Here is a 21,317-nt window from a genome sequence, read left to right as displayed (position 1 = left end):
GTCACAACCTCGGCCTGCCACTCATAGGGACTGAGATGCACTTACCAGTAAAAGGCTGATTTACACATACATAATTAAAAACCAAAATCAGTAAACCAGTAAAATGTTGGCTGCAATCACCTCTTCGACTGCAATTATCATGTGACAAGAAGTTAAAATCCAGTTAGAAACTGGCACTATCCACTTTATCCAAATTATTTAAAAAACATGAGATAAAGGCCAGCATTTAATTTCTGTGTTAGACTGATATGGTACTGAATTTTGGCAAAAATAGCAAAGTATACAGGTTTCTACACATGAAATGAAAGAAAGAGCAATTTATGTTTCAAATGCGTCATACCCTGGAATGTGCATCTCTCAGTGTACACTATTGGCTTCACAACTTTTCTTTTCACAATTTTTGCTGCTTTTTGTTACATAACTAAAAAGCGTGCATCATCCATTGTGTACTTTGAGTAATGAACACTTGTAAAATGTAATGTAACATATTAATGAAGTTTTCATTTTGAGAAAAGTTTCATTTTAGGAAATAAGGTCACCAATATTTTTTTTTTCCTTTACTAACAAACTGTAGTTAACTATTCCAAGACATACATTGTTGTAATTATAACTGAGAAGTATACATAAAAGCAAACTGATTAAGTATAAATAGCGCTTAAAAAAAAGAAATTGGAATAATCAAGTACTTAACTTGCCATACCCACTGACAAAACTGTATTTCATAACCACTCTGCAACAGAAATAAATTGTAAATGGCATCATCATTGCATTACAGTATATTTTACATTATACATTACATTATAGAATATTTACAGTACAGCACATTACAGAATATTTATCCATATTCACAGCAGAATCAAAGTTTTTAAAACAATTTAAAATGTTTCAAAAAATCCCTTGATTGAAGAAAGGCAAAGTAAGCAAGTCAGGGCTGTAGCTTTAGTTACGTCACATGACCCGTGTAAGTTACACAGCCTGGCTGTACACATGTGCTGTGTGTCGCACCTTACATACGTCTGACATGCAGCACATGTGCAAAAGCCTTCCATCAATGTTCCCGCCTCCCTCGTCGGCCTGGGTGGCTGTGCGCATCAGATAAGGCTTCTCAGGCGAATTAGAAGGAGCGGGAGCGGGCGGAGGGAGAGACGGGGTCGGAGGAGAGGGAGAAAGCGTTAACTGAAACGGAATGCTGGAGCAGGGGAGAGCTGGGCCGGGAGATGGGCACGGGTCCCAGCTGGCTGGGACTTCAAAGCCGGGCCGGGGTTCCTGGGTCCTGCGCCACACCTGCAGGCGGTTAGGACCCGGTGTCATCACTCAGGGGCGTGGAGGAGGCCTTGCCCTTTGCCAAGGACCCCCCTCCCGAAGAGATGAGAGCCCCCGGGCCTCCCCCCGCAGCCCCCCCAGGCCCCCGGTCTTCCCCACACAGCCCCCCCAGGCCCCCCAGGCCCCCCGCAACCCCCCCAGGCCCCCGTGCCTCCCCCCACAGCCGCCCCCAGGCCCCAGGGCCCACGCACACCCCAGGTCCTCCGCGTTCGCCCCACAGAGGCGCGCAGTGGGTGGCCCCCGCAGCCCCGCCTGCCACGGGGCATTAAGGGTCCGCACCTGTCCCAGGAGCAGCGGCGGGAAAGCCCAGGAGGCCGAGCGCCATCGTCACAGATAACCACGACAACCGGCACAAGGGCCCCCGGAGCGGGATCCGCTACCGCGCCGCCGCTAACGCGCCGCTAACGAGCCGCTAACGCGGCTGAATTTGCGCATTGGCGCGCGGCTACAGTAGCCTAATCGCTTACGCGCAACGGGCGCGCCGCGCGGGGAGCCGCCGACCTCTCGACCTTTCACCCCGCACACAAACGGGCGGGAAACTACACACGCCGCCGCCGCCCCCTTGTTTCGGGGCGAAAGGTAAATAAGGGGCTTTCTTTTCCTCTAAAGAACAGGGAGGCAGAGGCTTACATCGCTAAATAAACAGTTGCGCGGCTTAGCTCATAATCAGGTACACAGCTATAACAATGTCAAGGCCAGCGATTCAAGAGGCTAATCCCATTCCTTCCCCTTAGCTTCACTTGGGCCAGAGCCTGCAAGCCTGCTGTCTGGGGCCGGCTTTCACTACAGGGCCCTCGGCGTGCCCTGATCCCAAAGGGACATGACAGCTATGCTGACCCAGCACTTTCCCAGAGCAGCCACTGCAGACGGCCCGCTGAGGGTTATTATGTTAAGAGTTAAACCACACCTACAGCTTCATCACTGCACAACTAACGCTCACAACACTAGCTGTGCGTTTTGTGAGGGACAACCCCGTGCTAAGTTTTGGAGCTGCTTGTTTTTTTCAGGATAATTTATTGAATTCTGAGTACTCGCTTTAACACTGATCATTTTGTTCATAGGACAGTAAACTATTAGTTTTGTTTCTGATCTGCTGTGCACACCAATAGAAAATAATTTAAAGTATCACATTCAGTGCTACTCAAGTTTATATGAGCCCAATAAGTATCACATACTCAGAGTAAAACATTTTTTCATAATCATTTAACGCTCACCATTTTACTGTGCAAAATGTGAAAGATTCTTCTCTGCTTATATCTCACCAGTCATTTTTCATGCTTCTGAAATGCGCACAACAAAATTTTCAGTATAAAACTAACTCTAATAGAGTACTTTTACTCTAATAGTGTACATGTGATCCATAGGGCTGATTTAACACTGAGCACTTTCACTGTGCGGTAGAACAGAGATAGTACTGCTCGACTGACAGGGAGGGGCTGTGTCCCCAGCCACCAGTCCAGAAGACAAGCAGAAAGGTTAAAACGTGGAATTAAGAAACAGGATAACTCATTGAGGTTCAGAACAGAATGAGCTCCTTAGATGAGAAAGGCAAATGCAAAAATGTTGTTCTTCATTTTTCCTCCCCAAGAAAATTGCCCAGGACACAGCAAGATGACTGTTTGTCCCCTGTGTAAAAAACGACCCGACCGGCCGACCGCCTGTGTTTGGGGGGGGGGGCGACGTCACCCACGCAGCGGTGCCAGTCGAACCCGTATCCGGCGATCTCCTGTGTGAATGAGCCCCTGTTGATATTTCTGCTCAGATTGTTATGGGACACGCTAGCTAATCACTCCTGGGTAAGCAGAGTGCGCGGCGTATTGGGAGCTGAATGGAGGGATTTGGCGTGTTGGAGCGGATCAGTGCTGTGCGATAACGCCGTAGCATTAGCCCGCAGGCATGGCGCAGCTCTCGCTCGCCGCCCCACAGTGCACTTCCTGCACAGGAAGTTGTGGGAAATCCTTTCCAGCGCTCCGCTCACCGATACGTGATCCCAGAGTGCAGGGGAACTGTAATTCACCACAGGGGCTGAGCTCCTTTAATACCACAAGTTTTATATGCAGGCGTTTCGTTCTTTATCTAAAGACCACCAAAACCGCAGTGTTACTGGCAGACCCTAACCAATGGAACCTGTTTAGAGCAGTGTACCAGCCCACAGAGCCACACAGGCACGGACAGGAACGATGCACACGTTTATCGCAAGCCACAACACTGTTGCTGTTCTGGTTGCCATTGTTGTGGCTCTTGCTGTGTTGGTTGACGTTGTTGTGGCTCTTGCTGTGTTGGTTGACGTTGTTGTGGCTCTTGCTGTGTTGGTTGACGTTGTTGTGGCTCTTGCTGTTTTGGTTGACGTTGTTGTGGCTCTTGCTGTGTTGGTTGACGTTGTTGTGGCTCTTGCTGTTTTGGTTGACGTTGTTGTGGCTCTTGCTGTGTTGGTTGCCGTTGTTGTGGCTCTTGCTGTGTTGGTTGACGTTGTTGTGGCTCTTGTTGTTTTGGTTGACGTTGTTGTGGCTCTTGCTGTGTTGGTTGCCGTTGTTGTGGCTCTTGCTGTGTTGGTTGCCGTTGTTGTGGCTCTTGCTGTGTTGGTTGACGTTGTTGTGGCTCTTGCTGTTTTGGTTGCCGTTGCTGTTGCTGTTCTGGTTGCCGTTGTTGCGGCTCTTGTACATTCTGTGTGCATGTCAGGTCCGCCGGCCGGCTAAACCACTCCCCCATCTCTCCGGCTGCAGCCGGCACCACAACCACGCCGCCCCCCCCTCACAAACGGCCATTACAAAATTACAATTAAGTCTTCAGCACATACCCTGACTCACTAAAGATTTGTTCCTATGGTCCAGAGCACGATAACCCTGATGGACAGTGGGTATTGATGAATCACCATCAAAATAACGCTAGACTTATGACTGGTGCTTATCAAATTCCGCAGGATGACCTCTTCCTGAGCAATATCGCAGAACTCTGTTTTCCTGTTAGACATGAGCGCAGGATGTAGCTGTGGCCTGTTCTGAGCACGCCTCCGTTTCCAGTCTCTCTCCAATCACATCACACATGACTGGGATGAGCTGGCGTGCCGAAGCCTCTCTGAGCGCCGCTGACATTCCTGCTCGTGAGAAAATACTGGGCTAATCCCTGTAGGTGACGTGTTTACTTAGTCACCATTAATCTGCATGCACCCTGAGGCGCGGCTAACGCTTGTGTATCAGTTGCTAAAATACACCTTTAGCCCAGAGTTGCTTTAGCCCAGGGCTTGCCACTCAAGCCCAGGAACGCTGGAGATCGGCCAGCATTTCAGTATCATTTAAACCAATAAAGGGGTAGCTCACTTTCTGGGTTTCTGTTTTTATATCCGTTTAGGTTAAGTGTACATTTTTGATTGGCCCAGACAGTTTTTGTGTGCGATAAAGGATATTTGAGATATTTACAGAAGCTTCTGATGACCTCTTGGCTTTACAATGGTTGGAACTGGGGCATAACTCACACTTATAGTCAGTATGGGGGGGAATGAAACTCGAAAGAAAAATAATATACATCAGCAGTACTGACCAATATTACATCTCAAATTAAGACAACAAAAAGGACCAGGACGTACATCGTTCAAGATATTTTGGGTTGTGTTGAAACACGCTAAGTCTTAGCGGTAAAGAGCTTGGCAGCCTGACCTGTACGCTCTGTTCTTTGAGCACCTCCAGGCAGAGAGAACAGCTCCTGGGGTCTCCTCATAAGAGTGAGTATGTAGGGTCTCCTCATAAGAGTGAGTGTGTAGGGTCTCCTCATAATAGTGAGTGTGTAGGGTCTCCTCATAAGGGTCTCCTCATGAGAGTGAGTGTGTAGGGTCTCCACATAAGAGTGAGTGTGTAGGGTCTCCTCATAAGAGTGAGTGTGTAGGGTCTCCTCATGAGAGTGAGTGTGTAGGGTCTCCACATAAGAGTGAGTGTGCAGGGTCTCCTCATAATAGTGAGTGTGTAGGGTCTCCTCATAAGGGTCTCCTCATGAGAGTGAGTGTGTAGGGTCTCCACATAAGAGTGAGTGTGTAGGGTCTCTTCATAAGAGTGAGTGTGTAGGGTCTCCTCATGAGAGTGAGTGTGTAGGGTCTCCACATAAGAGTGAGTGTGCAGGGTCTCCTCATAAGAGTGAGTGTGTAGGGTCTCCTCATAAGAGTGAGTGTGTAGGGTCTCCTCATAAGAGTGAGTGTGTAGGGTCTCCTCATAAGAGTGAGTGTGTAGGGTCTCCTTATAAGAGTGAGTGTGTAGGGTCTCCACATAAGAGTGAGTGTGTAGGGTCTCCTCATAAGAGTGAGTGTGCAGGGTCTCCTCATAAGAGTGAGTGTGTAGGGTCTCCTCATAAGAGTGAGTGTGTAGGGTCTCCTCATAAGAGTGAGTGTGTAGGGTCTCCTCATAAGAGTGAGTGTGCAGGGTCTCCACATAAGAGTGAGTGTGCAGGGTCTCCTCATAAGAGTGAGTGTGTAGGGTCTCCTCATAAGAGTGAGTGTGTAGGGTCCCCTCGTAAGAGTGAGTGTGTAGGGTCTCCTCATAAGAGTGAGTGTGTAGGGTCTCCTCATAAGAGTGAGTGTGTAGGGTCTCCTCATAAGAGTGAGTGTGCAGGGTCTCCTCATAAGAGTGAGTGTGTAGGGTCTCCTCATAAGAGTGAGTGTGTAGGGTCTCCTCATAAGAGTGAGTGTGCAGGGTCTCCTCATAAGAGTGAGTGTGCAGGGTCTCCTCATAAGAGTGAGTGTGTAGGGTCTCCTGATAAGAGTGAGTGTGCAGGGTCTCCACATAAGAGTGAGTGTGCAGGGTCTCCTCATAAGAGTGAGTGTGTAGGGTCTCCTCATAAGAGTGAGTGTGTAGGGTCTCCTCATAAGGGTCTCCTCATAAGAGTGAGTGTGTAGGGTCTCCTCATAAGAGTGAGTGTGTAGGGTCTCCTCATAAGAGTGAGTGTGTAGGGTCTCCTCATAAGAGTGAGTGTGCAGGGTCTCCTCATAAGAGTGAGTGTGTAGGGTCTCCTTATAAGAGTGAGTGTGTAGGGTCTGACTGGGAGTTGCACGCTAGAGGCGCCAAAACCTCCAACAGAAGAGCCTTTATCAACAAAAATCAACGCTTCTCAAAAAAAGAGTGCAGTGCATTTGGAACCAGCTATCAGGTGGTCATCTTTCTTTACAAATACATCAACTAGTGGAGGTCTTTCATCAGGACCTTGATTAGTTGAATATCGTGTTATTGCGATACATGGCTGCTATCCAAAACTGCACCCTCAGTAGAGGGTGATGTGAAAGTCTCTGAAGACTGGAAACGGTGGCCAGGCTCACAGGATTAGGCGAGCGTCACTGGCCTCTTTCCGTTAAACTAGATTACCGTCTGGCTGACGGAAAAAATGCCAAAAATGACACGTTCGACAGCATGACTCAGCGCAACGCTGCTCTCATAAGCCGGCTCATTATAGTGATCGAGTAATGTGTTTGCGCCCATTGAACTGCAGCGCCGTAAGGGTAGCCAGCAAGGCTGGCCATAATCCAGCCTTTTCCTGTAATCGGAGGCTTGTGGGCACCCCGGACAGAGGTCATCAGACAGCTTGGGCAGACAGACCCCGGGACAGAACAGTCTAGACACACGCCCCAGTCTGTGCAAACACAGCTAGAGTCATTTCCGCTGTATGAGCTTTAAAAAAAAATTTTAAATCCAGAATACTGTATGCCGCTGGCTCAGCTACCCTTTGCTAGGGGGAGTGGCTTAGTGTGCTAGGGGGTGTGTCTTTGGGTGCTAGGGGGTGTGGCTTTGGGTGCTGGGGGTGTTGCTTTGGGTGCTAGGGGGTGTGTCTTTGGGTGCTGGGTGGTGTGGCTTTGGGCGCTAAGAGGTATGGCTTTAGGTGCTAGGAGGTGTGTCTTTGGGTGCTGGGTGGTGTGGCTTTGGGCGCTAAGAGGTATGGCTTTAGGTGCTAGGAGGTGTGTCTTTGGGTGCTGGGTGGTGTGGCTTTGGGCGCTAAGAGGTATGGCTTTAGGTGCTAGGAGGCGTGTCTTTGGGTGCTAGGAGGTGTGTCTTTGGGTGCTAGGGGGTGTGTCTTGGGGCGCTAGGCAGTGTGGCTTTGGGTGCTAGGGAATGTGGCTTTGGGCACCAAGAGGCGTGGCCTTGGGTGCTGGGGGTGTGGTTTTGGGTGCTAAGGGGTGGGCTTTAGGCGCTGGGGGTGTGGTTTTGGGTGCTGGGGGTGTGGCTTTAGGTGCTGGGGGTGTGGCTTTTCACGCTGGGGTGTGGTTTTGGGTGCTGGGGGTGTGGCTTTAGGCGCTGGGGGTGTGGTTTTGGGTGCTGGGGGTGTGGCTTTAGGCGCTGGGGGTGTGGTTTTGGGTGCTAGGGGGTGTGTCTTTGGGTGCTAGGGGGTGTGGCTTTGGGTGCTGGGGGTGTTGCTTTGGGTGCTAGGGGTGTGTCTTTGGGTGCTGGGTGGTGTGGCTTTGGGCGCTAGGAGGTATGGCTTTAGGTGCTAGGAGGTGTGTCTTTGGGTGCTGGGTGGTGTGGCTTTGGGCGCTAAGAGGTATGGCTTTAGGTGCTAGGAGGTGTGTCTTTGGGTGCTGGGTGGTGTGGCTTTGGGCGCTAAGAGGTATGGCTTTAGGTGCTAGGAGGTGTGTCTTTGGGTGCTAGGAGGTGTGTCTTTGGGTGCTAGGAGGTGTGTCTTTGGGTGCTAGGGGGTGTGTCTTGGGGCGCTAGGCAGTGTGGCTTTGGGTGCTAGGGAATGTGGCTTTGGGCACCAAGAGGCGTGGCCTTGGGTGCTGGGGGTGTGGTTTTGGGTGCTGAGGGTGTGGCTTTAGGCGCTGGGGGTGTGGTTTTGGGTGCTGGGGTGTGGCTTTAGGTGCTGGGGTGTGGCTTTTCACGCTGGGGGTGTGGTTTTGGGTGCTGGGGGTGTGGCTTTAGGCGCTGGGGGTGTGGTTTTGGGTGCTGGGGTGTGGCTTTAGGCGCTGGGGTGTGGTTTTGGGTGCTAGGGAGTATGGCTTTGGGTGCTGGGGGTGTGGTTTTGGGTGCTGGGGTGTGGCTTTAGGCGCTGGGGGTGTGGTTTTGGGTGCTAGGGAGTATGGCTTTGGGTGCTAGGTGGTCTGATTGGTCCAAGGGTGTACATTAATTTTTAATTACGGACACCTCGGCCTTCTAAAATCAATATGCTACAAAATCCAACATTCTAAAGCAGTAAAATAGGAACATTCCTTCAATTTTGAAAGTCTATTCATCATCATTGTTGGGAACTGTGGTATAAGCTGAATAAACCATTCCGGGCTGTGCTGTTATTGGGAAATAATGCACCCCAGATTCACCTCAGCCGTATCACCACCCCCATCGTACATTATTTTCCAATAACAGGACAGCATGTCGTGGTTTATTCCTTATGTGTGTACGTGTGTGTGTGTGTGTGTGTGTGTGTGTGTGTGTGTGTGTACATGTGTATGTGTGTGTTTGTGGTTGCGTGTGTGTGTGTGTGTGTGTGTGTGGTTTGTGATGGTAGGTCAGTAAAAGCTGCATCAGCAGTGCTGTGCTGTTGGGCAGGAAACCAGACAGCAGGTCGTGTGTGGAACAGGAAGTAGCAGCTGCGGTGGAGTTTGCTGTTTGGCACAGCAAAGTTAGCTACACCGCCACCCAGCATCTGAGTGACCTCACTGCGACCTCCAAGATCGGCAAAACGATCGGAATAACGAGTCACATGTTCCGCTCAGAGTTCTGGATGAGCCCGGAACTGCAACATGGAGGCTGTACAGAGGGTATGAGCAGTGGGAAACTCAGCCCCTCATTGGAGAACAGGCTTTGGGTTTGAAGCGGGAGGGGCATTGGGATTAGGTAAGGGGGGAGGTGGGGGTCACGGGGATTGAAGAGGGAGGGGCCCTAGGGTTGAAGAGGGAGGGGCACAAGAGTTGTGGGGGGAGGGGCATTGGGTTCAAATGGGGGCACTGCATGTGGACATTAGTTCTAATGAAGGCATCAGGAAGGGGTTATGGGCTCTTGAATGGGCGCACTGGGTTTGAATGGGGGGCACTGAGTTTGAATGGGGAGTACTGAGTTTGAATGGGAGGGGGACTGGGTTTGAATGGGGAGCAGTGGGTTTGAATGGGGGCAGTGGGTTTGAATGGGGGGCTGGGTTTGAATGGGGGGTATGTTTGAATTGGGGGCATGGGTTTGAATGGGGGCACTGAGTTTGAATGGGGGGCAGTGGGTTTGAATGGGGGGCACTGAGTTTGAATGGGGGGCAGTGGGTTTGAATGGGGGGACAGTGGGTTTGAATGGGGGGCAGTGGGTTTAAATTGGGGGGCTGGGTTTGAATGGGGGACAGTGGGTTTGAATGGGGGGCAGTGGGTTTAAATTGGGGGGCTGGGTTTGAATGGGGGGACAGTGGGTTTTAATGGGGGGCTCTGGGTCTGAGTGGTCCAGCTATCCCATAAACAGTTAGCTGTAGACGTGTCACCATAAAGTCTAATTCAGATGCCCTGTCTGGAGGATAAAGAGAAACAGTCACATGAAACATGGATTAAGCTCCACCCCCACGCCTTCCCTCCCCCCAGCGGTGATGTCATTGAAAGGTCCATTGCTCAGCTTTGGCAGTTTTTATGTGTACGTGTGTGTCTGTACATCTGTGTGTGTGCATGTGTGTGAGACCACCTTTGTCCCCTATTCTGAGAAACAGCCTTTAGGTTGCCAGAATATATACAGTATGTATATATATATACAGACACACTCACACACACATACTCACGCACTCACGCACTCACGCACACACACACACACACACACACTCACACACACACACACACACACACACACACACACACACACACACACTAAACAGTGAATTAGGGTAGCGTAAGTGGATGGAAAGGCAGAGGGAGCTGGTGAGGGGTGATTTTTTCATGTCCTCCTCTCCTCCTCTCTGTGGTTGGCGGCTGAGCGGTATTTTTAGGGGCTGCATTGTTTCTGACCTTTAGTTAGGTTTATGACTAATGCTCCAGGATTTGTGCTGATTAATATGTATGGAAGCGCGCGTGCATGCGCTTGTATCCCAGCAGCCCCCTGCTACGGCTGCACGGAACGCCACCGTACACACCGCCCGCCGACTCGGACCAGACCGGTAAGTACCCAAAAGCCTTCGCCACGCCGCTTCCTATAAACAGAGCTGCAGAAACGTCCCCAGCTCAGCAGAACGGGACTTTACATGCCAGGTTTTTCTTTTTAAGGAAAATGCTCAGGCAGATTGAAAATGACTGCTCTTCCTGTTATAGCAGGAGGACAACCGAGAGACAGAAAACTGATGTTCGTACAGCGCTTCAGGCTGCTCAGAGAGCACGTGCAGTCTGACAGACAGAAGATAGAGCATGTGTCAGTATGTGTTTCAGCTGCAATATGCTGCTATGATTGTTTGTAGGGTGCTTCGGACACTATAAAAAGCAAGCAACTTAAATAACAATAGAATGTTCCAATGTGATTTCTCATTTCAGTTTTTTTCACTAATAATTGTTTATATATTCTTTCCTTTTAATTTATTTCATTGCAAGAGATGTGCTACTTTAGAAACTAGAAAAAAAACTATCAATTTGGGTTTTGAATAACAGTGAGGATTTTTCCACACAAATGAATTATGAGTATGTTTAATGATAAACAAGCTGAGCAGTAAGCAATCAATTAATGTTCATTTTTCTGCATTCTTTGCTTTGATGCAAGTAGAAGTTATACAGGAAATTGCAGAGGCGCTACAGACACTATCCATTCAAACACACACGCGCACGCAAACACGCACCATGTTCCCCTAGCTTAACCCTGATTCATAAACACAAAGTGAGGATCCTAACCAACATGCTTATTTGAGCAACATGGTGAGAAGCCTGCCTGTTTAGATTCTTCCACTGCACTAAAGGTTATCACTCATTAAAATGACAACTGGGTCATCCACCCTTTTAAATAGGATCTGGTTGTGGGTCAGTAACTCCCATCTTAGCAGCCTTCGCTGCTCAAAGCTTTGGGTAGCTGTGAAATTAGCAGGTGGGTGTCCAGAGACACCGGCAGAGACACAGCATAACCCGCACAGCTCCCCGAGCACAGATTTACAGCCATACAGACTGGCAACCCCCCAATGCGCCCGCATGCTTGAGCCCGGCCCACGGCCTGACATCCTCAAAGAGACCCGCCTTGTCATCACTAGACCCTTCCACTAACCACCCCCCCCCCCCAGAACCACCACCAGTAGACCTGGTCATCCTCTGGAGAATCTTAATCCCAGTGACTCGCCCCCATTCTCACAGTGGTTCACGATGCACATAAGTACCCTACTGTGGCTCATCGGCCCTGAATTAACCAAGTTTATAATAATAATAATAAGAAGAAGAAGAAGAATCATCATCATCATCATTATTATTGTTATTAATTGTACTTGTAAAGCGTTTGTCCCAATGTCAGTTCTTGAATAACGCAGTGTATACTATGAAAATACACAAATGCAGAAACATTGCATAATTATGAAACAAAAACTCAAACGCAGAAAATATACAAACTGGTAAGACTGATGAGTGTTGCAAATGTGACAGTGAATGGAATACAGACAATCTCTCCATAAAAAATCTTTCTACTAGCCCCTGGACTTTGTGTAACTTCATTTGCATTTAAATGTGAGGTCAAAGTTGAGGACAAATGCTGACTGAGTCCATACCAGTGCTCTTACCAGGATCTGGATAGCACTTTCTGCTAGAACAATTCTCATATTCTCTCAATCCGAAATGAGCATAGCATGCTTATAATACACAGCGCCATGTGAGTCTATACGACAACACGATATTATTCAATACTGTATTACAGAGTTTAAAGCTAAGAGGCCATTGAAACTTTTGACATCTGTAATCAAATTTTCACAAACTGACAAGACTTGACTGCTAATTTCAACTCCAGGACGAAAGCAGCCGTCTGTGACTGGCACAAAGCCTCAAGGGTGACTTCCTCCCTCTCTGCCCTTGTGTCCTGAACCACTGCCGTTTAGCCACCTGATTTATTCGCCCATTTCAACACCACATTTAATAAACCAGAGGGGCTTATGGGTAATGGCAGTGCCACCTCCCAAAATAAATGAATTATGGTTATGGTCAGCATATGTAATGTGTTCATCACACTATAAATAGATTCAGTATGCACTGGTCTTTACTAGCTGGTGAAGTAATGAGTTATATTTTACGTCTTGTATGTGCCGGTTGAAAATATGAATATATTGTTTTTGAGCAATGTGTAACTAATTGGACAAAAACAAATGTTGTTTCCCTTTGCAGTGTTCAGAGTATTAAAAAAGCATTTTTAATGTGTATACCAACCTGATGATTGCACATCATTGTTTTAGTTAAAAGGTCTGTTACATTTTATCAAGAGAATACAATTGATCAATTAAAACGTACAGCACTTTTACAATGGGACATGGTTCTAGATTGTTAAAATGGGTAGGATTATGATTACAATTGGAAACCATTTATTTATTGCTGGGCAACAAAAAAGTAGACATATTTCATTCATTTCAATAAATTTATCAATAAGTTTAAATGCTTTTTATAATATTCAATGCCATTAAACATAATTTGCCTATTCAAATTATAAATGGTTACCATTTCTTTAGATTGGAATAGGTACAGTCATTATGTCAAAAACATAGAATTCATTCAGGTGGCATGGGTTCATTTCTGTTAGTTGTGAGTTAATTCAGGTCAATAAACAATGTTCGCGGGCAAACCCGTGCCAAGGCGAGACTGAAGTTCCCAAATCCCTGCATTGTCCCTAATTCTCCCTGCTCTAAACTACCTGCCGTACTTGAAAGTTAATTGTCTTCAGTTCTATCAGTCTGAAATCAGGTTAGGCTTTGCTAACATGGTTCTAGAAAACATGTTCTGTTTGAATTCCAACAGCAGTAGGCTATAGGGCAAAGTTCACAGAGCAGAGCAGTCCTTTCCAGCATGAGCAGACCCCCTCAGAGGAAAGGGAGCAGCGTTCTGTAGGCAGACCCCCTCAGAGGAAAGAGTGCAGCATTCTGTGAGCAGACCCCCTTAGAGGAAAGAGAGCAGTGTTCTGTAGGCAGATCCCCTCAGAGGAAAGAGAGCAGCGTTCTGTAGGCAGACTCCCTTAGAGGAAAGAGAGCAGTGTTCTGTAGGCATATCCCCTCAGATGAAAGAGTGCAGTGTTCTGTAGGCATATCCCCTCAGATGAAAGAGTGCAGTGTTCTGTAGGCAGACTCCCGTAGAGGAAAGAGAGCAGCATTCTGTAGGCAGATCCCCTCAGATGAAAGAGAGCAGCGTTCTGTAGGCAGACCCCCTCAGAGGAAAGAGAGCAGCGTTCTGTAGGCAGATCCCCTCAGAGGAAAGAGAGCAGCGTTCTGTGAGCAGACTCCCTTAGAGGAAAGAGAGCAGCGTTCTGTGGGCAGACCCCCTTAGAGGAAAGAGTGCAGTGTTCTGTAGGTAGACCCCCTTAGAGGAAAGAGAGCAGCGTTCTGTAGGTAGACCCCCTTAGAGGAAAGAGAGCAGCGTTCTGTGGGCAGACTCCCTTAGAGAGCAGCGTTCTGTAGGCAGAACCCCTCAGAGGAAAGAGAGCAGTGTTCTGTAGGCAGATCCCCTCAGAGGAAAGAGAGCAGCGTTCTGTAGGCAGATCGCCTCAGAGGAAAGAGAGCAGCGTTCTGTGGGCAGACTCCCTCAGAGGAAAGAGAGCAGCGTTCTGTAGGCAGATCGCCTCAGAGGAAAGAGAGCAGTGTTCTGTGGGCAGACCCCTTAGAGGAAAGAGAGCAGTGTTCTGTGGGCAGACCCCTCAGAGGAAAGAGAGCAGCGTTCTGTGGGCAGACCCCTTAGAGGAAAGAGAGCAGCGTTCTGTGGGCAGACTCCCTTAGAGGAAAGAGAGCAGCATTCTGTAGGCAGATCCCTCAGAGGAAAGAGAGCAGCGTTCTGTAGGCAGATCCCTCAGAGGAAAGAGAGCAGCGTTCTGTGGGCAGACTCCCTCAGAGGAAAGAGAGCAGCGTTCTGTAGGCAGACCCCCTTAGAGGAAAGAGAGCAGCGTTCTGTAGGCAGACCTTCCCCAGACTCAGGCTTTGGAGACAGAGCACATAATTCACTAATGTTTTAGCTTCACTAATTCCATTTGATTTACCGGAAAATCGCAGGCGAAACTTCAGAGCACAACAGTTTTGAGAGACTGGCATCGCAGTACGTGGCTCTGCGAACCAATTTTCCTCGGCGATTTGAGAACGTAAACAAGGTCTAGGAGCTTAGCTTTTTGTGTTGATAAGCAGCAATAAAACTGTACTGTGATAAATTAAAAAATCATGCGGATTATCCCAAGATTCTCATGCGTAAATGCTGCATTTATTTGCAATGGCTCTCTCAAAACATCTGAACACCTCCAGGTCCAAAGGGGATTCATTTCAGATTTACGTGGAACTTTCACGTTACTTAAAGGACAGTAGCCTATAGGCCTACTGCATTCGTTTCTGTGGCTTTCCTTCTGCAATCTAGACATGCGATTGCTGTTCATTTGTTTGCCCGCAGTCTAAAGTAGGCCATTAGCCAGTCTGAACATAAGGAAAGTGTACTGCAGCATCATGACAGCATGAACGCAAACATATGAATTTGTGCATACGGCACATTACACACTGGCTGTCTGCTAGCAGCACATGCATTCTTGTCCACTGTGTGCAAGATAATGGCGCACAACAGTTTCCCACAGTGCAGGTGAGCTGCTAAGGAATGTTGGTGTCTTTAGTTTCATTTTCCAGTCGGCGATTGGCATGTTGCGAGCCGTCGCACTGGAGAAATGGCGTCTTCCTCGTGGATTTTGCTCCCCAAAGATCAGGATCAGGAAGCAGACTGCGATTTTGGTGCAGCTCACTGCCATTTTCCGGTCCGTCTGGTGTGCAATTTGCACCCTCGCCACCAGCCCGCTCAGACCAGGTCTACGGGGTAAATAACAGCCAATCACAGGGCAGATTGCTAATTTTGGGGCTTTCCCATGCAGTGCGTGCCGGATTACAATTCATTCAAAAGCTAATCAACAGTTTTAATGGATCATATACTGTCCAATTTGAATACAAATGATACAAATCCCAGAGGCAGGAAAAATGCATACTTTGCATTTATTATTCATTGTCTTTTTTAATCATTTTAATTCCTGTACCCATTTACATTTTTAATAGTTTATGGCTGTTTTATACTGCATTTGTTCCCAGGGGTACACCTGTCTGAAGAATGACAGCAAATGCAACTTGAACAATCTTTTCATTTTAATTGACTGTAGTTAAAATGACACAGTTCTTTAACACAGTACAGTACTGGCATGAATTATGGCCAGACAGAATTTTATAAACAGTTTGACAATTAATGCAATATCTTGATATAATCTCTCTTTTTAGCATACTAATTGTAATAGGTAATAAACATAACATCACCATAAAACAAAAATGTAGAAATAATTAGCATTTCAGTTTTTTTCAAAGTAAGTCATCACAAATTCCTATATGTATTAGTACATACCAACATAACTGAGCAGTCTAATGTATCTTACTGGTGGAAATTTTATAATCAGTTTAAACGTGAATTGCTTTGTCCAGTATTTGTATACATAGAATTATATTTGTGCAAAGAAAAAAAAATTTGTTTGCTTGCATACTTTATTTCAAAGTACTGATGGTCACAGAATGTCATTACCATTTGTGGTCAAGATATTTAGAATAGGGGAACATTGTCAGAACTGTAACAATTTTCACTGTTTATTGAATTACTTAAAAGTAATCGAAATTTGTGATATTTCACTACAAAGAGCTTACACTTGTCTGTTATAATAAGTAACATTAAGTTTGAGGTACTCACAAATGGTTAGTGTACAATTTAAACAAATGTTAATATAGTCTGATGTTACAACTGAAAAACATGGGTGGGGCAGTTGTAACAGAGGTGTAGTACAATTCTACCAATGAAAATTAACTGCATAAATCGTTAGCATCTGCAGTATTTACAAGAAAAACGCTCTTGGTTCAAAAGATCATAGCCAACTGTGCATGGAATCTTTACCCAGCTACCAGTTAGGATGATCATGTTTTCGTTCCTTTAATATAAAAAAAAATACCTTTTTCAGCCAATCTTGATTTTTTGTAGGCTTTACATCATTTGTTGGCCAATTATTTATCATGAGTGAGGTGGAAGCCAGGTTTTACCTGTTCTATATCCTTCTACATGTATGTTCTATTCATATTCATTCTGCATGGGGATAGACTTGTTGCTTAGTTGCTCAGCAATGTCTATGAGTCAGCAATATAAGTCAAACCTATGCTGACCAGGAGATAAATGTTCGAAATAAGTGTTTTTAAAACATGACGAACTCATCCAATCCCACTCAGTTCAGTTAAGCCATGCCTGAAGCAACACAGAGTCATTTTACTGTAGTGAACGGGATCACTGGCATTGTATGCTCTCCCCTGGTTTTGTTTAAATTTAGATACTGTTGTCAATATTTCTTAGTTGTAGCATAATGTGTTTGAGTGATTTAGCTACAGGTTTAAAGGGAAATTAAAATTGGCCTGTAAGAAATGTTCAGCCAATGTTTTATTTTAATTCTGAAGGAAGAAAATTTGAATAAATTTGTACTCATTTCTCTTAAGAGATTTTTTTTAAAAGCGAAAACCCAACTCTGCACCTTCCACAAAAGAATGTCTTGTGAGAAACATGGGATTAGTGTATTTTATCCTCCTTTTCTATTGCACTCATAAACAAGGGAAGCTGGCAGTATGCCTTGCGCAATGCGCATGGCTCTCCGCGATCCAGCCCTTTTCCCAGCCGCGCCGCACGCTTCGAACTGTTCGCTCCTCGCCCCGGGTCACCGAAATACCAGCGCTGGCTGGCCACGCCCAGCACTCGCGAGCGCCACTGACTCCGCCCCTGTGCCTCGCTCCACTCGTTCCAGGAAACAGAGACCTCAGACCAGAGAGGCGTGGCCATCCTCACCATTCCTCAGCCTCGTTACATTCCCCTAGTACCCTTCTGTTCCTCATAAAATTAAAGGGTAACATCTACGGTACAGCTGGGGGTGTTTATATGAACCCGCCGTTTTGTATTTCGACACAATACGTTATTTTTCAGTAATGTTAATTGCTACAGACAACCATGCTGGACACCATTTTCTTACTTTTAAATGTCACTCTTGTGGCTTGATGAGCTAGAAAATATGGAACTAAACATGTCCTATACTGTTGCTCAATTCACAGCTTTGACCTTAATGCTTTACTTGTCAGCAGTCCTTTACAACAAATATGCTGTCTTGATGATCTAGGATCATCATCATCACTGTGTTTACCTTTCTGAAGATGATTCTTTTTATGTCACTGACCTGTCACACTGCTTCCATTATTATTATTATTATTGCTTAGTTATATACTTAAATAGACGTTTACTTGTTGTGAGATGTATTTGACAAGAAAGGGTTAACTTGTCCATTTCCAGACAAAGGGACTGTTCCCAGTTTTCCCTTACACCCAATGACGTGTGATGATGGTCTGGCTACCGCTGTGTAGAAGATCTTGCGCTTACCACATAAAAAATAAACAAACACTAGACGAAAGCAGCGTCACAATCAAAACACAGGGAATAAGGTGGACTCGCCACAGCCACAGGAATAGCCCTTAGACCCACGACAGGCCAGATGTAACACCACTCGGCAGTGCGCAGCCGGATAGAACGCATCAAAACCACGCCACCGCTTTTCTGTCTTCTCGAGCAGAAATGCCAGTTTCCCGCGCATCGAGATACCCACACAAGCGTCCATCAGCAACCAACTCGAAGAACTTAACTTCCCCGCCACTACAACACTTAAAATTGTTCTTTCTCTGTCATTTCCGAAATGGACGTACGGTTTGGAAAGGAAGTGGCCACGTGTTGCGCAATCACGCCGTTATGCGCCTCCATTCCTCCAAAATAAATCAACTGTCCGTAAATCAGACTTTTGTATAATTCCTAACACGTTAATCCGTCACAAGGCCGATTTCATTGAGCAAGGCCCCGTTTCCAGACAGGGATAGAAGATTTCGTCTGTACAAAGCTTCTGTCAATGAGACTGAATAATACTTTTCTTGCGTGCAATTATAAGTTACAATATTAAGTGTTTGCCTTATCCAGTATAGCATATTTAAGTTATATATATTCTCTATTTAGTATATGTCTTCCTTTTATATGATGTTGATGACATTGAGATGTTGTGTGGGCGGCATGAAAAGATTGTTTAACAAAGAATACTGGTAGGAAGCAGCTGGGTAGCAGCAAGAATTCATATCTTTATCTTAAACATGCCTATCTCCCCCACCCCCGCGCAACTACATCTTTATTGCAGGCTACTCGTGATCTAATGTTGCGTGTATCGCTGTACGAAATCATTATACCGAAGCAACTTGCAAATGAGGCCTTGATGAGCATCATGTGGTGATTTAAAAAAAACAGTGAACGTACAGGACCGCAGCATCCTCACCACAGTAGGCTAATATTTGCAAATGACATCAGATATGAGTCATGGTCAAGACAAGTGAGCTGCCTGTTGGTCGGAGAGTCCAGTGACTTTGAGAATACAGTCAGGATAAACAATGTCAGATCATTTACATTTGTATTCATATTCACAAGATCGCACTCAATCAAAAATGGATGTTTTCATTCGTGCTTGTGAATGTTTACCCAGAACCGGGGGAACCTAATCTCAGAAAATCTAAATCCCTCTTGACTCATTATTGCGCATGTAAATACACAATCCACAGTGGTCGCGAGAGAAAAAAATAAATGTATCTTGCTTTTTATGGCTTTCGGTGAACGTTTTGCAGCTACAATGTGATAAATGTGCCAGGGATTTCGGTTCTTATATTTGCTTTTAGTTTTAAAAGTGGATGTGCATCACTGGTTCAAACCAGGGTTAAAAGAATAACGAAGTGCAAGTGTTCGGCATGGAGTACATCTGGCGCTGCTCACTTTCTGTTTTGAAGAAATCGGAATCCGTGATGTTTATACACAGTCCCAGCCATTAGTGTTGCATCTCTGTCCTCGTACATAAACACGCACACACGGAGGGGAATCGCTTTACACAGTACCTGCATTCCTGTAGCAACGGAATCACTTCAGCGTGCATGCCCCCCCCTCCCCCGCCCCCCACGCCCTCCTATTTCAAATCCCAGGAAGTGAAAACTCTCCTTTGTCAAAAATGTCTCTTATGTTAAGATAAAAAGGTCCATGTTACATTATGAGACGTATGTTAAAATGTTGAAAATGCTTTACTGGATACCAATTTGTAACCAGAATTATTATTATTATTATTATTATTATTATTATTATTATTATTATTATTATCAATTTAACCGTAAAACGGCCTGAACCTGTTTCTGTTGCTGTGCCAACTCGACAATCATAACACACTGATTTATTTTATATATGTAACCATGTAGGCTAACTGTCACCGCCCGTTTCATTCAATGATATAAAAAAAATATTAAAATTATTATGTCAACAACATGTCGTACTGTTTGTTATCCTAGTTTGTTGGAAAACAAACTAGGGGAAGTGCCACTGCTGCAGGCTACTAAATATTATTTCTAGTTCAGGTTATCAGCTGAGGGCGTCTGTCTTCCATAAGAAAGCACTTGCAAAGTATGCTTACAGATATGGCCAACATCACTGGGCAGAAGGAACTAATTTCCATTGGGAATTCGATATGTCAGCGGCGAACGATAGAGATGGATGGAGCGGGTTTTAAGTCTTTTGAAGAGCTTTGGGCGGGAGACGTCGCAGTGCAATTCTCAATATTTCTTTTAACCAATACGGGGATTCAAACGAATCCGATGGGCATAAATCTCTATCAGACTAAAGCATGCATTTAAAATGGAAGTCTCTGGACATGTTGTTTATAACTGCGCTCAACCTGAATATGGGGGTGTTAGTAGAGGTAGGGGAAATCAATCACCACGGCGAGGTATTTGTAGCAATCGTTTTGTACGAAGAATCCGCTGGGTAAACAGTGGAATTAACCAACTTGCTGGGTCTCTGGAGAAATAGCCCACTTTAATGTCACTAGCTCTTGACTGGCATCTGTTAAAACGTTAGTTGCCTAAGGATATATTTTGAGATTGATCGTTCAGGCCCTGAGTTTTCAACGAGTCCGCGGACTCCTGGGGGTCCTTGAAGGCACTGCGGGGTGTCCCTGTCTAGAACAGATATGCAATGATTAAAATAGGTTTTGGAAAGTATTGCAAAACATAAACCTTTCTTAAATATAACCTCTTTTTACGGAAAAGCATCTCTGAAAATGTATGGTAACCGGGATTGGGGTTAATTGCATGTAACCCCCCCCCCCCCAGAATTAATAAAATAGCTCACAATCACATGATGCCGTATTATCGTAATTCTAAATGGTCGCAAAACCATATCATAAAGCAGGACTGCAGACGAGCTGCATTGGTAGTCTGAGCCGTTCGAGTTGTCATTGCATGAAATTCATACAACGCACATGGATTTTTGATTGCATAGCCATAATAACGTTTAATCACAAACATCTAGAGGCATAACTTTTCAAAAGCGAATCGTTTGCATGAGACCCGTTGCATTTGTTGACTAAGTAAATACTCACTCGGACTGAGAAAATAGCTTACATGACGGCATATTGTACGTTTATTTATATATGTAACTTTTTCGCTTGTTGTCTCAACTTTTTGGAGATATACTTCAACCTAGATTTTTTTAAGTACATCTAATTGTAGTAGCCTAAATGGTCTGAAGTATAATCTATTTGAAATGTAATGGCATTAATGCTACTTTTTGGCCATATGATGTATTATATGTAAAATAAAAATAATTAAATAATGCTTATATTTTCCCCTCTTTTATTTGTCATGATGTGCAATTAGTGTAATTAGGCTACATCCAAAGTCAAAATGTGCAAAAACTATTTTCTGTAGCAACTGTTTTATTTAGCATTTTGTAAAATAAATTCAGAGCAGAGCGTGTAATTATCTCCCCT

This window comes from Anguilla rostrata, chromosome 11 (assembly GCF_018555375.3).
Source record: "Anguilla rostrata isolate EN2019 chromosome 11, ASM1855537v3, whole genome shotgun sequence".
Classification (NCBI taxonomy): domain Eukaryota; kingdom Metazoa; phylum Chordata; class Actinopteri; order Anguilliformes; family Anguillidae; genus Anguilla; species Anguilla rostrata.
The sequence above is the reverse complement of the archived record's forward strand: the minus strand, read 5'-3'. Positions refer to the sequence as shown.